The 10,059-nt window shown below is 42.1% G+C and overlaps 1 protein-coding gene across 3 annotated transcripts in view; it reads right to left on the reverse strand.

The window, feature by feature from the left end:
- GLCE (glucuronic acid epimerase) overlaps positions 1-9,473 on the reverse strand; it is a 112,632-nt gene extending 103,159 nt beyond the window's left edge. For all 3 annotated transcript variants that reach the window (XM_060618170.3, XM_060618171.3, XM_060618173.3), the window contains exon 1: positions 9,278-9,473. The gene's annotated coding sequence lies outside the window, so the exon portion shown is untranslated. The remainder of the gene's footprint in view (positions 1-9,277) is intronic.
- Positions 9,474-10,059: the final 586 nt, after the last annotated feature.

Raw genomic sequence — 10,059 nt, forward strand, 5'->3', positions numbered from 1 at the left:
CCTTTCTCTGCCCCTCCCCTGCTCATGCTCTGTCTCTGTCTCAAAAATAAATAAAAACATTAAAAAAATTTTTTTAAATAATAATAAAAGAAAAATAAAAGAAAACATCAGACTATAATATGGTACACAATATGGACAAAAATTAAATCCCATCAAACAGGATTAATAATGTAATTATGAGTTAAATTATAATGATAGTTATTAGGATAAATAATATCCCTGAAAGAAAGAACTCCTTAAACAAACATATAACATCTAAACTAATATATATTACCAGGGGCACCTGGGTGGCTCAGTCGGTTGAGCGTCCGGCTTCGGCTCAGGTGGTGATCTCATGGTGTGTGAGTTCGAGCCCCGCATCGGGCTCTGTGCTGCAGCTTGGGGCCTGGAGCCTGTTTCGAATTCTGTGTCTCCCTCTCTCTCTGCTCCTCCCCTGCTCATACTCTGTCTCTCTCTCAAAAATAAATAAAGATTTAAAAATTTTAAAAAATAAAAAATAAAAAAATAGACTAATAAATATAACCAAACTTTTCCTTTAAATAAGCAGAGTCTGCTAGGGGGAAAAGTAGTTATTGATGAACAAATGATCATTTCTCAGACATTAATCTGTATAGTTGCAAATGTAGATGGAGTATATCCCTCAAGATTATATCCACCACTACTGACCACTTAACTCACAAGTTCACTATTACTCTTAGCACTCTTCATTGGGTTACCACTGCCTTAAGCCCAAATTCCTTACATTGGTTGTAAGACTCATGGGATGGTCCTTGCTTTCACTCCCCACTCCTTCCTTCTCACCTTCTTTCTACATCTTAACCCAGCAGTTTGCAAGCAAGTGTGATCCTTGAACCAGCAACATTTCCATCACCTGTAAGCATGTTAGAAGATTCATATGCACCAGGAGATTCATATGCACATTAGAGCTTGAAAACCACTGCTGCAGCCTTCCTGAATGACCCGCAGATCCTCAAATCCGCCCTGCTCGCTCGCTCTCTGCTCTCTCTCTGCAAATGCAGTTCCCTACCTGGAGTGTTCTTTCACCCCATTCCCTATGAGGTATCCTATCCACCTTGTTTCCTATTAGTCTTTCAAGTCAGCTTAGAAATCACTTCAAAAGAAAACTGTAAACTTTTCCAGAATTAGAAAAACATTCCTCCAGATCTCTTCTATTATTGTAGGAGCTCTTATTTGCACTATTCACCAACTAAAGCCACTTCTAGAATTATTTAAGGCCATCAAAGAAACCCTTTGCTTGACATACCCCAAAACATAACTAACACATGACAAAAATAAAAAACAGACTCAAAGCTTTTTTACCCGTGTTATGAACGCATTAGCAAAGTTGATTTCAAAGCATATAGAATATTAAAGAAATATACAGAAGAAGCAAATGTCAGAAAAAATGACTTATTGTTGAAAAATTATAGAAAAATAGCCAACCAGTTCTGAAATTCACATCTTGAAATTAATTAATTTGAATGGTCTCTTTCCTGCACATATTTCTTCTCCCATTTTCTGGAGGAGGAAGAGCAAGTAATAAGGAATATGGCTTAGGAAAAAAAAAAAAAGGCAAACCCAGATGAAAGAGAAATGTGTAAAGCCTGGATAAAGCTATGTTTTATGTCAGATATAAGAAACAAGTGTGGACCAGAAACAGTTCTCCAATATTTTTAGTAAGTTCGAGATAATCTCACAGTACATGATTAGTTAATAATTTATCTTCAATCATTTAATGATCATCTAACATGTGCTAAAAACCATGTGGGATTAAGAATTATGTGTATGTCTCGCTATATATGGAGATAAGTAACTCCTTGTTATTTAGCCAAAAACTTAACCATTATGTCCACCAAAAGACAGGTACAAAGTTGTTCACAGCAGCTTTGTTCCTAAGAGCTAAAAACTGGAAATGGCCCAAATGTATCAAAAGAATAGAAAAAAATATATGTACTCAAACAACAGAATACTACACTGTAATGAAAAAGAATGAGCTACTGTTAAAAAAAAAAAAAAAGCATGGATGAATCTCACATAATGCTGAGCAAAGGAAACCAGGTTGATTCAATTTGCACGAAGTTCAGGAATAAACAAAACTAATCTATTATGAGAGAAGCCTGAATAATGGTTACTGTTGGGAAATACTGACTAGGAGAGAACATGAGGAAGGTTTCTAAGGTCCTAGAAGTGTTCTATATCCTGATCTGGCTGGTGACTACATGTTTACACATGTAAAAGTTCATTAAGCTATTTAGAATTTCTGTACTGTATATGATTTTCTTGAAGTCCCATACATTTTTTTTAGAAATGGAAGAGAAAAATTCCCCTTCCTCTATGTCAGCCAGGAAAGAGGAACAAAGGAAGGAGAAGTTAAATCAAATAATTTTCAAATTCCTGCTTTAAAGTTCAATTATCTTATTTATTGAATAAAAATCTGAGCACCTACTTAGTAACAGGTACTGTTCTGGGTGCTAGGGAGATAGCACTGAATAAAATGAGTAAAACTCCCTGCCCTCATGGATCTTATAGTATACTAGGGGTAGGAAGACAATAAAAATATAGAGTATGCTGGATAACAGAAAGAAGAAAACAAAGAAACAAAGCAGGGAAGAGAAATAGGAAGAGAGTGTAGAAAGGATGCTGTGATTTTAAACAAGGTGGCCAATAAAGACCTCACAGAAGGGGTGATATTTTAACTAAGACTTGAAGGAAGGGAAAGAGACACGGATTGTGGAAGAACATGTTTCAGGCCTCCTGAAACAGAGAGAAGGGAAGTAAGCAAAGGTAAGATTAGAAAACAAAACAAAGCAAAACAATGAGAGTTTAATGAAGAGTTTGACTCCACCTCCTCATTTAAAGATTAACTTAGGGGCACCCGGGTGGCTCAGTTAAGAGTCTGACTTCGGCCCAGGTCATGATCCCACGCTTCAAGGGTTTGAGCCCCATGTCGGGCCCTGTGCTGACAGCACGAAGCCTGGAGCCTGCTTCAGATTCTGTGTCTCCCTGTCTCTCGGCCCCTCCCCTGCTTGCGCTCTGTCTCTCGGTCTCCCCAAAATAAGCAAATATTAAAAATAATAATAATAATAAAAACAGGGAGTTTGTTTAAAAAAATAAAGATTAACTTAAATCGGGGCACCTGGCTGGCTCAGTGGGTAGAACATGCGACTCTTGATTTCAGCTCAGGTCATGATCTCAGTTTGTTAAGAGCTCGGAGTCAGGCTCTGCTCTGACAACGCAGGGCCTGCCTGGATTCTCTCTCCCTCACTCTCTGCCCCTCTCCCACACACAGGCACTCTCTCTCTCAAAATAAATAAACACTAAATAAATAAATATTTCTAAAAGATTAACTTAAGTCAAATCTTTTTCACACAGAAATTTCTGTAACTACTAGCCCAATCCACCCTGATATCTTCTGAGCTCCTACAGCTGTATCGCTCATGACATCTTTACATACTACCTTGCAATCAAATACATACTGTCTCCCACTCCCAAATAAACCAAGCCCCTTAGGGCAGTGACTAGATTTTTTGCTTTTTTTCTATCTCTACAGTTGCCCTGTGGATGGCACTTAAACGGTTACTGGTAAGGCTGACACCAATAACAACTCCATCAGGCATAAAGTTAGTAAACTGAGGATAGATTTTCAAAAAGAAAAAAGAGGAAGGACAGAAGCAAAGACTAGGGAACTACGTGAGTAAAGGCACCAAGGCGTCTCCACGCGTCATGATCCAAAGTCCGGATTTTCTCTGAGCCGTGTCCTTAAGACTCTGAGATCCTCGACATCACTTTTTTAAAAGCCACTCCAGGCTTTTATTCTTGGGGGGAGGAGGGAAGAGGCACCTGGTATTCCTTTCAAGTAATGGTTTTTTTAACACCTATGTGTACAACTAGCTTAACAAAGAAAATCTTAACCAATTAGCTGCACGATCTTGAGCAAGTCATTCAACTACTCTTGCCTGTGTCAATTCCCTCATATGCTACACGAAGGGTTGGATTAAATGATCCCTTAAGTCCAAACAATCTCAAATTCTCTACTTTAGCTTTTGTGAAAAAACTGAATGAATAAACATTACAACCTACTTCTTCAATTTATAAAATGAATAAAATATCTATGAATAATTTTAATACACTAAATAAGCAGTCACATTTCAAAAAGCAGTATAGGATTTGGAAAAGCATAGAACTTGGAGTACAACGGACCTGCATCTAGTTATAGCATGCTGTTTAGTAGATAATGACCCTGAGCAAGCATTAAATCTTCAGCGAATAAACAGACAATATAAAGACACACATGCATTGACAACAATCATGTCCCATACAGAAAGCAGCCAGGTGGGTAAAAAATACCTACCACATCACTGATACCAAGATCTGAAATACCCAAACTAGTTTATAACTTTCTTACCAATTTTAGTTATAGGGATTAGTGGTTGCCTCAAAATCTGCAAGTTTAACAGAGTAACCCTTAACTCCTATAGTTCTGGGAATCTCACTTCTTAAATATGAGGATAAGAACTACAGATCTAGTATCAGTTTGTGGTCATAGGGTAAGAGAATAAGATAATTTTAAAAAGCCCCAAATTTTAGAAAAATAGGACAAGACTTAGATTTGGGCTTAACTTGGACATTATGAAAACGGTCAATCTTGGCACAGATAGTTCAAACCTGTAATGAGAGCCAACTGTGTAAAATAAGCAATAGAGGTTCAAAAAGTAGTAAGACAAATATAAACTTGGCTTCGAGTCCGGGAGGACCCAGCAACAGACATAAATAATTACAGCATACCAGTGAACATAAGAAAATGAATGAACAAGACATAGAGAGTGCATAACTCAGTGAGGTAAGAAAGAGGGACAACCAGAGGACACAGAAGACTTAAAAAGCAGATAGTGCTTAAGTTGTACCTTGAAAAAGCAGCAGACTTTGTCAGCAAGACGGGAGAAAGAAAGGCATTCTAAACAGTGGGGAGAACATATGAGAGGGCTCTGAGTCAGGAAACAGTATGACTCTTTCAGTGAACTGACTGGATTAGTACAGTTGGAGCTTCAGATTTTCGGCGGGGGAAATGCAGGAAATGAGCCAGATGGTGAAGGGCCTAGTAATGATAAAGAGTTAGAACTAAATGTGTATTGTAGGTAAAGGAGAGTATGGATTTTAAGAAAGAAGCATTGAACAGATTTGCATTTTAGAAGTCACCTCGGCAGGAGCGTAAAGAATGGATTAAAGGGGGTCAACCACTAGAGACATCATTCTACACCCTAAGTTAAATAAGTACATTACCTTATCACACAGATACTCTATTATAGAACCAGAAATCAGAAATAAAAATAATAATGCTTTAACAGATAAATCTAAAGTATTAAAAAAAAAATCATGTACCTTCATGAATGTATATTCTGAAATTAAATATGTCCTATATATCTTAAAAAGAAAGAAGTTTCTAAAATTAGGTATCATATATAAAAATACATGGATCTAGATGTATCCTGAGAACCAGCTACTCTTTAAGGCACCCATTCCTTTTTGTACACGGAATACTGCTGACGGGCAACATCAAAACTAATGCAAAAGAATCATTAGAATTGGAGTTTGCACTGATTATTGACAGGGACTTCTCTGTAATTTTATATATATGGAAACTAAGGCCCTAAGAGACTAAGAAATTACCCAAGGCCATATGGTTAATAGCACAGTGAAGATTGGAATTCATATCTTACGATTTCCTTTCTAAAAATTGCTTTAGTGTATCACATTTATCATTCCAGAATCTTGAATGATAACCCATTATAGTAATAATGAAATATAAATAGTAATAAATTATAGTAATAATGAACCATAAAACTATTTTTGTTTCATATGCCTCAGAAGAGAAACAAATCTATTAGATGTGTCCATAGGTTGGACAAAAGAAATCTCTTCCTGAAGTCTGTGCCACAATAAGAACACCTCCATCCACAGAAACACAAAGTATTCTCGTCTAAGGAGTTTATAAAAACTTCCCTTCTCAAACTTGGAAATAGTTAAATTTTAAAATAGAAAGGCCTTAATTTGTTTTATTTTAAGTGTATTTATTTGAGAGAGAAAGAGAGAGGCAGGAAGGAGCAAAGCGAGGGAGGGAGAGAAAATCCCAAGCAGGCTTGGAGCTGTCAGCGCAGAGCCCGATGTGGGGCTGGAACTCACAAACCATGAGATATGACCAGAGCTGAGATTCAGAGTTGGCTGTTTAACTGACTGGCGCCCCTAATTTGTTTTTATATAATTAAACATCTAACATCTTTAACATGTGTTAACGTTTTATTTGGAGCTCAGTACTCTTCTTATTCTGTTGTGCTCCCCATCCCCTATAATTTTAGATCCTTGAAATAGATTTTTTCCTTCACTAGTACACACAATGTGAGTGGCAACACTGACAAAATGCCTTATAAATACTGTACCTTTCACAAATTTGCATAGTGACCAAAAGATTTTAATTTTTAGACTTCTTTAGTTTCCACTTGTTATGTCCACTCATTGAAACAGATTCAAATAATACAAAAGTATAAAATTAACAGCTCTCTTCCAGGACTCTGCAATGCTCTCTTATTAAAGAATGCCCCAAAGGGGCACCTGGGTGGCTCAGTAGGTTAAAGGTCTTGACTAAAGGTCTTGACTCTTGATTTTGGCTAAGGTCATGATCTCACAGTTCATGAGTTCGGGCCCTACAACGGGCTCTGTGCAGTCAGCACATACTGGGATTCTCTCTCTCTCTCTCTCTCTCTCTCTCTCAAAAATAAATAAATAAACATTTAAAAAAAGAATCCGTCCCCCAATACTTTGAAGTTTGATATGTATCCTTAAAGACTTTTATGCTTATATAACAAAAGGTACTAATCCTCAGAGTCAATATATATTTAACACCCAAACTCTACTGATCATTATTCCATCTTTAATAATTCAGAAGATAGATCATTACCTTACTTGGTTCCTGGTTATGACAACAGACATCAATCATATTACTCAGGGCTTACTTTAAAAAGTGAGCTGAACCCTAATGTTTCTTCATTATCAGCATCTTAATTATTTTATGTATTCATTTTATTTGCTGTCTTTCTCTCGCTCAACGTAGGTTATATGTGAGCTGGAAATCACTGTACCTCCAATGTTGTGACACCTAGCGGATAACCAAAGATTTTGCTGACTGACTAGTATGTTTACTTAGAAATCATGAAAGCTGCTTTTTTTTCCAAAGTTACTGAAATTTGCTTAATTTATCATTTGTCTTTCAAAAATAATGAGGGGGAAAAAATGGTCTGCTTAGGGTTTTTTAGCTATAGTTCCACCCAAATATCTGCTCAATTGATCAGTTTCGATAGCCATAAAAGTCAATCAGGCATTTTGGTTTGAATTATAACTAAAGCAAAAAACAAAACAAAACTCTTACACTCTTCAAAGAGTTAAATATTTGCTACGTAGGAGTCCCTCCTTTTTAAAAAATGATTGCAAAACTCAAGGATTAAGTACACTGTCCCTAATCTTTCTGGTTCTAAGATCAAAAAGAAATGTCAATCTAAAAAAACTGACACTAAGAAAAAGGCTAAAGCAGGCAAAATTCTTTGCTTTGGCAAAGTCAAATTTGTCTGTTTACCCAAAATTACAAAATTACTGTGAATATGGACTCCACTGCCTGCCACATCAGGCTTCATTTACAGGCCTCTGTGATAAAGTAGCTATCTAACCTGAAGAAATGTCAAGCAAATGCAGACTTTCCAAGCTAACCATTTTTTTAAAAAACCACATACACATACATACAGGCCATTTTATCTGAATTTCACCTAAGACTGGGCTAGTTACCAAGCACTCTCCATTAGAGTCAAGACTAACTCAAGCTTCACAATCAAACTGTTAAAGCAGGATTCTCTAAAAGAGCTGTTAGCTTACAGGTCTCAAATGACGCAGAGCTCTAGCTCTGGGACCTCAAATTCAATGCATTACTTGGAGACCAAACTTAAAAGCTATCCCTCTCCACGAACGTTTTTCAAAGGACAGAGAGAAGCCGGAACACACTTCCCAGCACTACTTGATTCTGCCCAGCACTCAGGCAAGACTTCAGGACAGATCTAATATTGCAGGATCAGCAAAGCAGACTATCTAGGAAAGTGAAGCCAAAACCACACAGCCTTCTGTATCTTCAGCGTCTGGCACGCTCCACCTGAGGACACTCGCCTCCTAAAGAACCTAGAGTCTATACCCACCTAAGGCGCTGCCACTCTCACGCTCCCGGAGCAGCAAGACCGAGCACGCCCCCACAGGGATCCCGGGGCAGAGAAAAGCAAACTGCAGAACAAACCCACGATTTCTCCAACTAAGAAACGACACGCATCAATCTTCCCACTGGGCGCTGAGTAAATCTCATCTAGGAAAGAGACCTGGTCCAGGATGCTGGCCAGCCACAGACTGTCTAGCGGGGCTGGCTCGGGACGCCACTAGAGCCCCCGAGCCCACCCAAGCGCCTGCTGAGCCGCGCCCTCCATCCGAGATCACCCGGAGACCCGATAACTCGCCCGGTCGCCCCCGAAAAGACTGAAGACCATGCCAAGTTACCGCCCCCCTCTGGGCAAAACAGAAACCCCAGAAAAGACGCCGGGCTCCGCCGAACACCCTTCCGCCCCCAGCAGCCCACCAAGGCTGCCCAACCCCTGCAGGACGCAGATACATCGCCCTCTCGCCGGGAGACCCGGATAAACAGAACCCCCTCCCCGGAACCCTAATACGCTGCTTCTCCATCCAGGGATGCGAAACAGTCCCGCTCAAAGGACCCCCGAAGACCCCAATGATCTGCCCCTTCAGAGACCTAGGACCTGCTAAACTGAATCCTCTGCCCCCAAAGAGCCTGAGACCGCGGTAAGAGGACTCACCCCCCCCCCCCATGTTCCGGAACCCCGCTACACCACCTCGAGGAACCCCCAGGACCCTGATAAATCTCCCTGGACCCTGAGGCGGGACCCTGTGCGCCGCCACCCACCCCCACCCCAAAGTGGAAAGAGCCCCAAGATCCCCAATAAACCGCCTCGCCCCAGGAGCCCCGGCAGCCGCCACACCGCCCTGGGGCGCCCGCACCCGGGTCCCACCCCGCCGCCTCCTGCCCCCCGCGCTCCCGAGCTCCACCAAGCCTCGCGCCCACCAGGCAGCGCCGTGCAGCCCGCGGAGCCGCCCCCGTCTGGAGCCAGCCCGCTCCGGCTGCTCCGAGTCCCCGCTCCCCGACCGCTCCGCAGCCGAGACGCGCTCCGGGCTTCCTTACCTGGGAGCGCCGGAGGGCGAGCGGACCGAGAAGCCCGGAGGAAGAGAAGGCGGCGGCAGGGAAGGGGCGGCCCAGGCCTGCGGCTGCCGCAGCTCTAACCTCTCCGCGAGGAAGCGCTTGTGTGAGGAGAGCCCTCCCGCTTCGCGCGCAGCCGGGAGACCAAGCCACAGCCGTGCCCGCCGCTCTTCCCGCGAGATCCCAGCCACGGCCAGGGGCGGCCGCGGCGGCTCGAGTGACAGCCCGGAGAGCCTGTCGGCGGCGGCGTAGCAGGCGGGACTCGGAGCCCGTTGCGACCAATTGTAAAATAGAAAAGGTGATTCGTCCCGCCCACCGCTTCTCCCCTCCCCCGCCCCTCGCAATTAACTAGGGGCAAAAGTAACAGTGACCTCAAATAGTCACAGGCGGTGGCAGATCGCCGGAGGGCACTTTGGATGGCGAAGCTTGGCCTGTGTCTGGTCCTGCTCAGCCTCCGTAGACGCCCCTGGTTTGGGGAAGAAGCAGGTCTGCACACCCGTGTAGGCTTAGAAGCCGTTACCCTTGGTTACAGCGCGGCCCCAAGTGCGCAGAAGGTTCGCACCTTCCTGGTTGAAGGCGCACCCTCCTGGGGTTACCCGGGTGTAATCCCCCTTCCCCCCATCTCGCCTCTCTTCCCTCTCAACCTCAAACAGGGCGCCATTGTTGAGATGCCCGTGTTTTCTAAACCCCAAGTTGGGACATCTGGTCTGACAAAGGACTCTTCTGATTCGATCATTTATTTCTACTTTGAGCCTTCTAGAAGAGTA

The sequence above is a fragment of the Panthera onca genome, chromosome B3 (assembly GCF_046562875.1).
Source record: "Panthera onca isolate mPanOnc1 chromosome B3, mPanOnc1 haplotype 2, whole genome shotgun sequence".
Lineage (NCBI taxonomy): Eukaryota > Metazoa > Chordata > Mammalia > Carnivora > Felidae > Panthera > Panthera onca.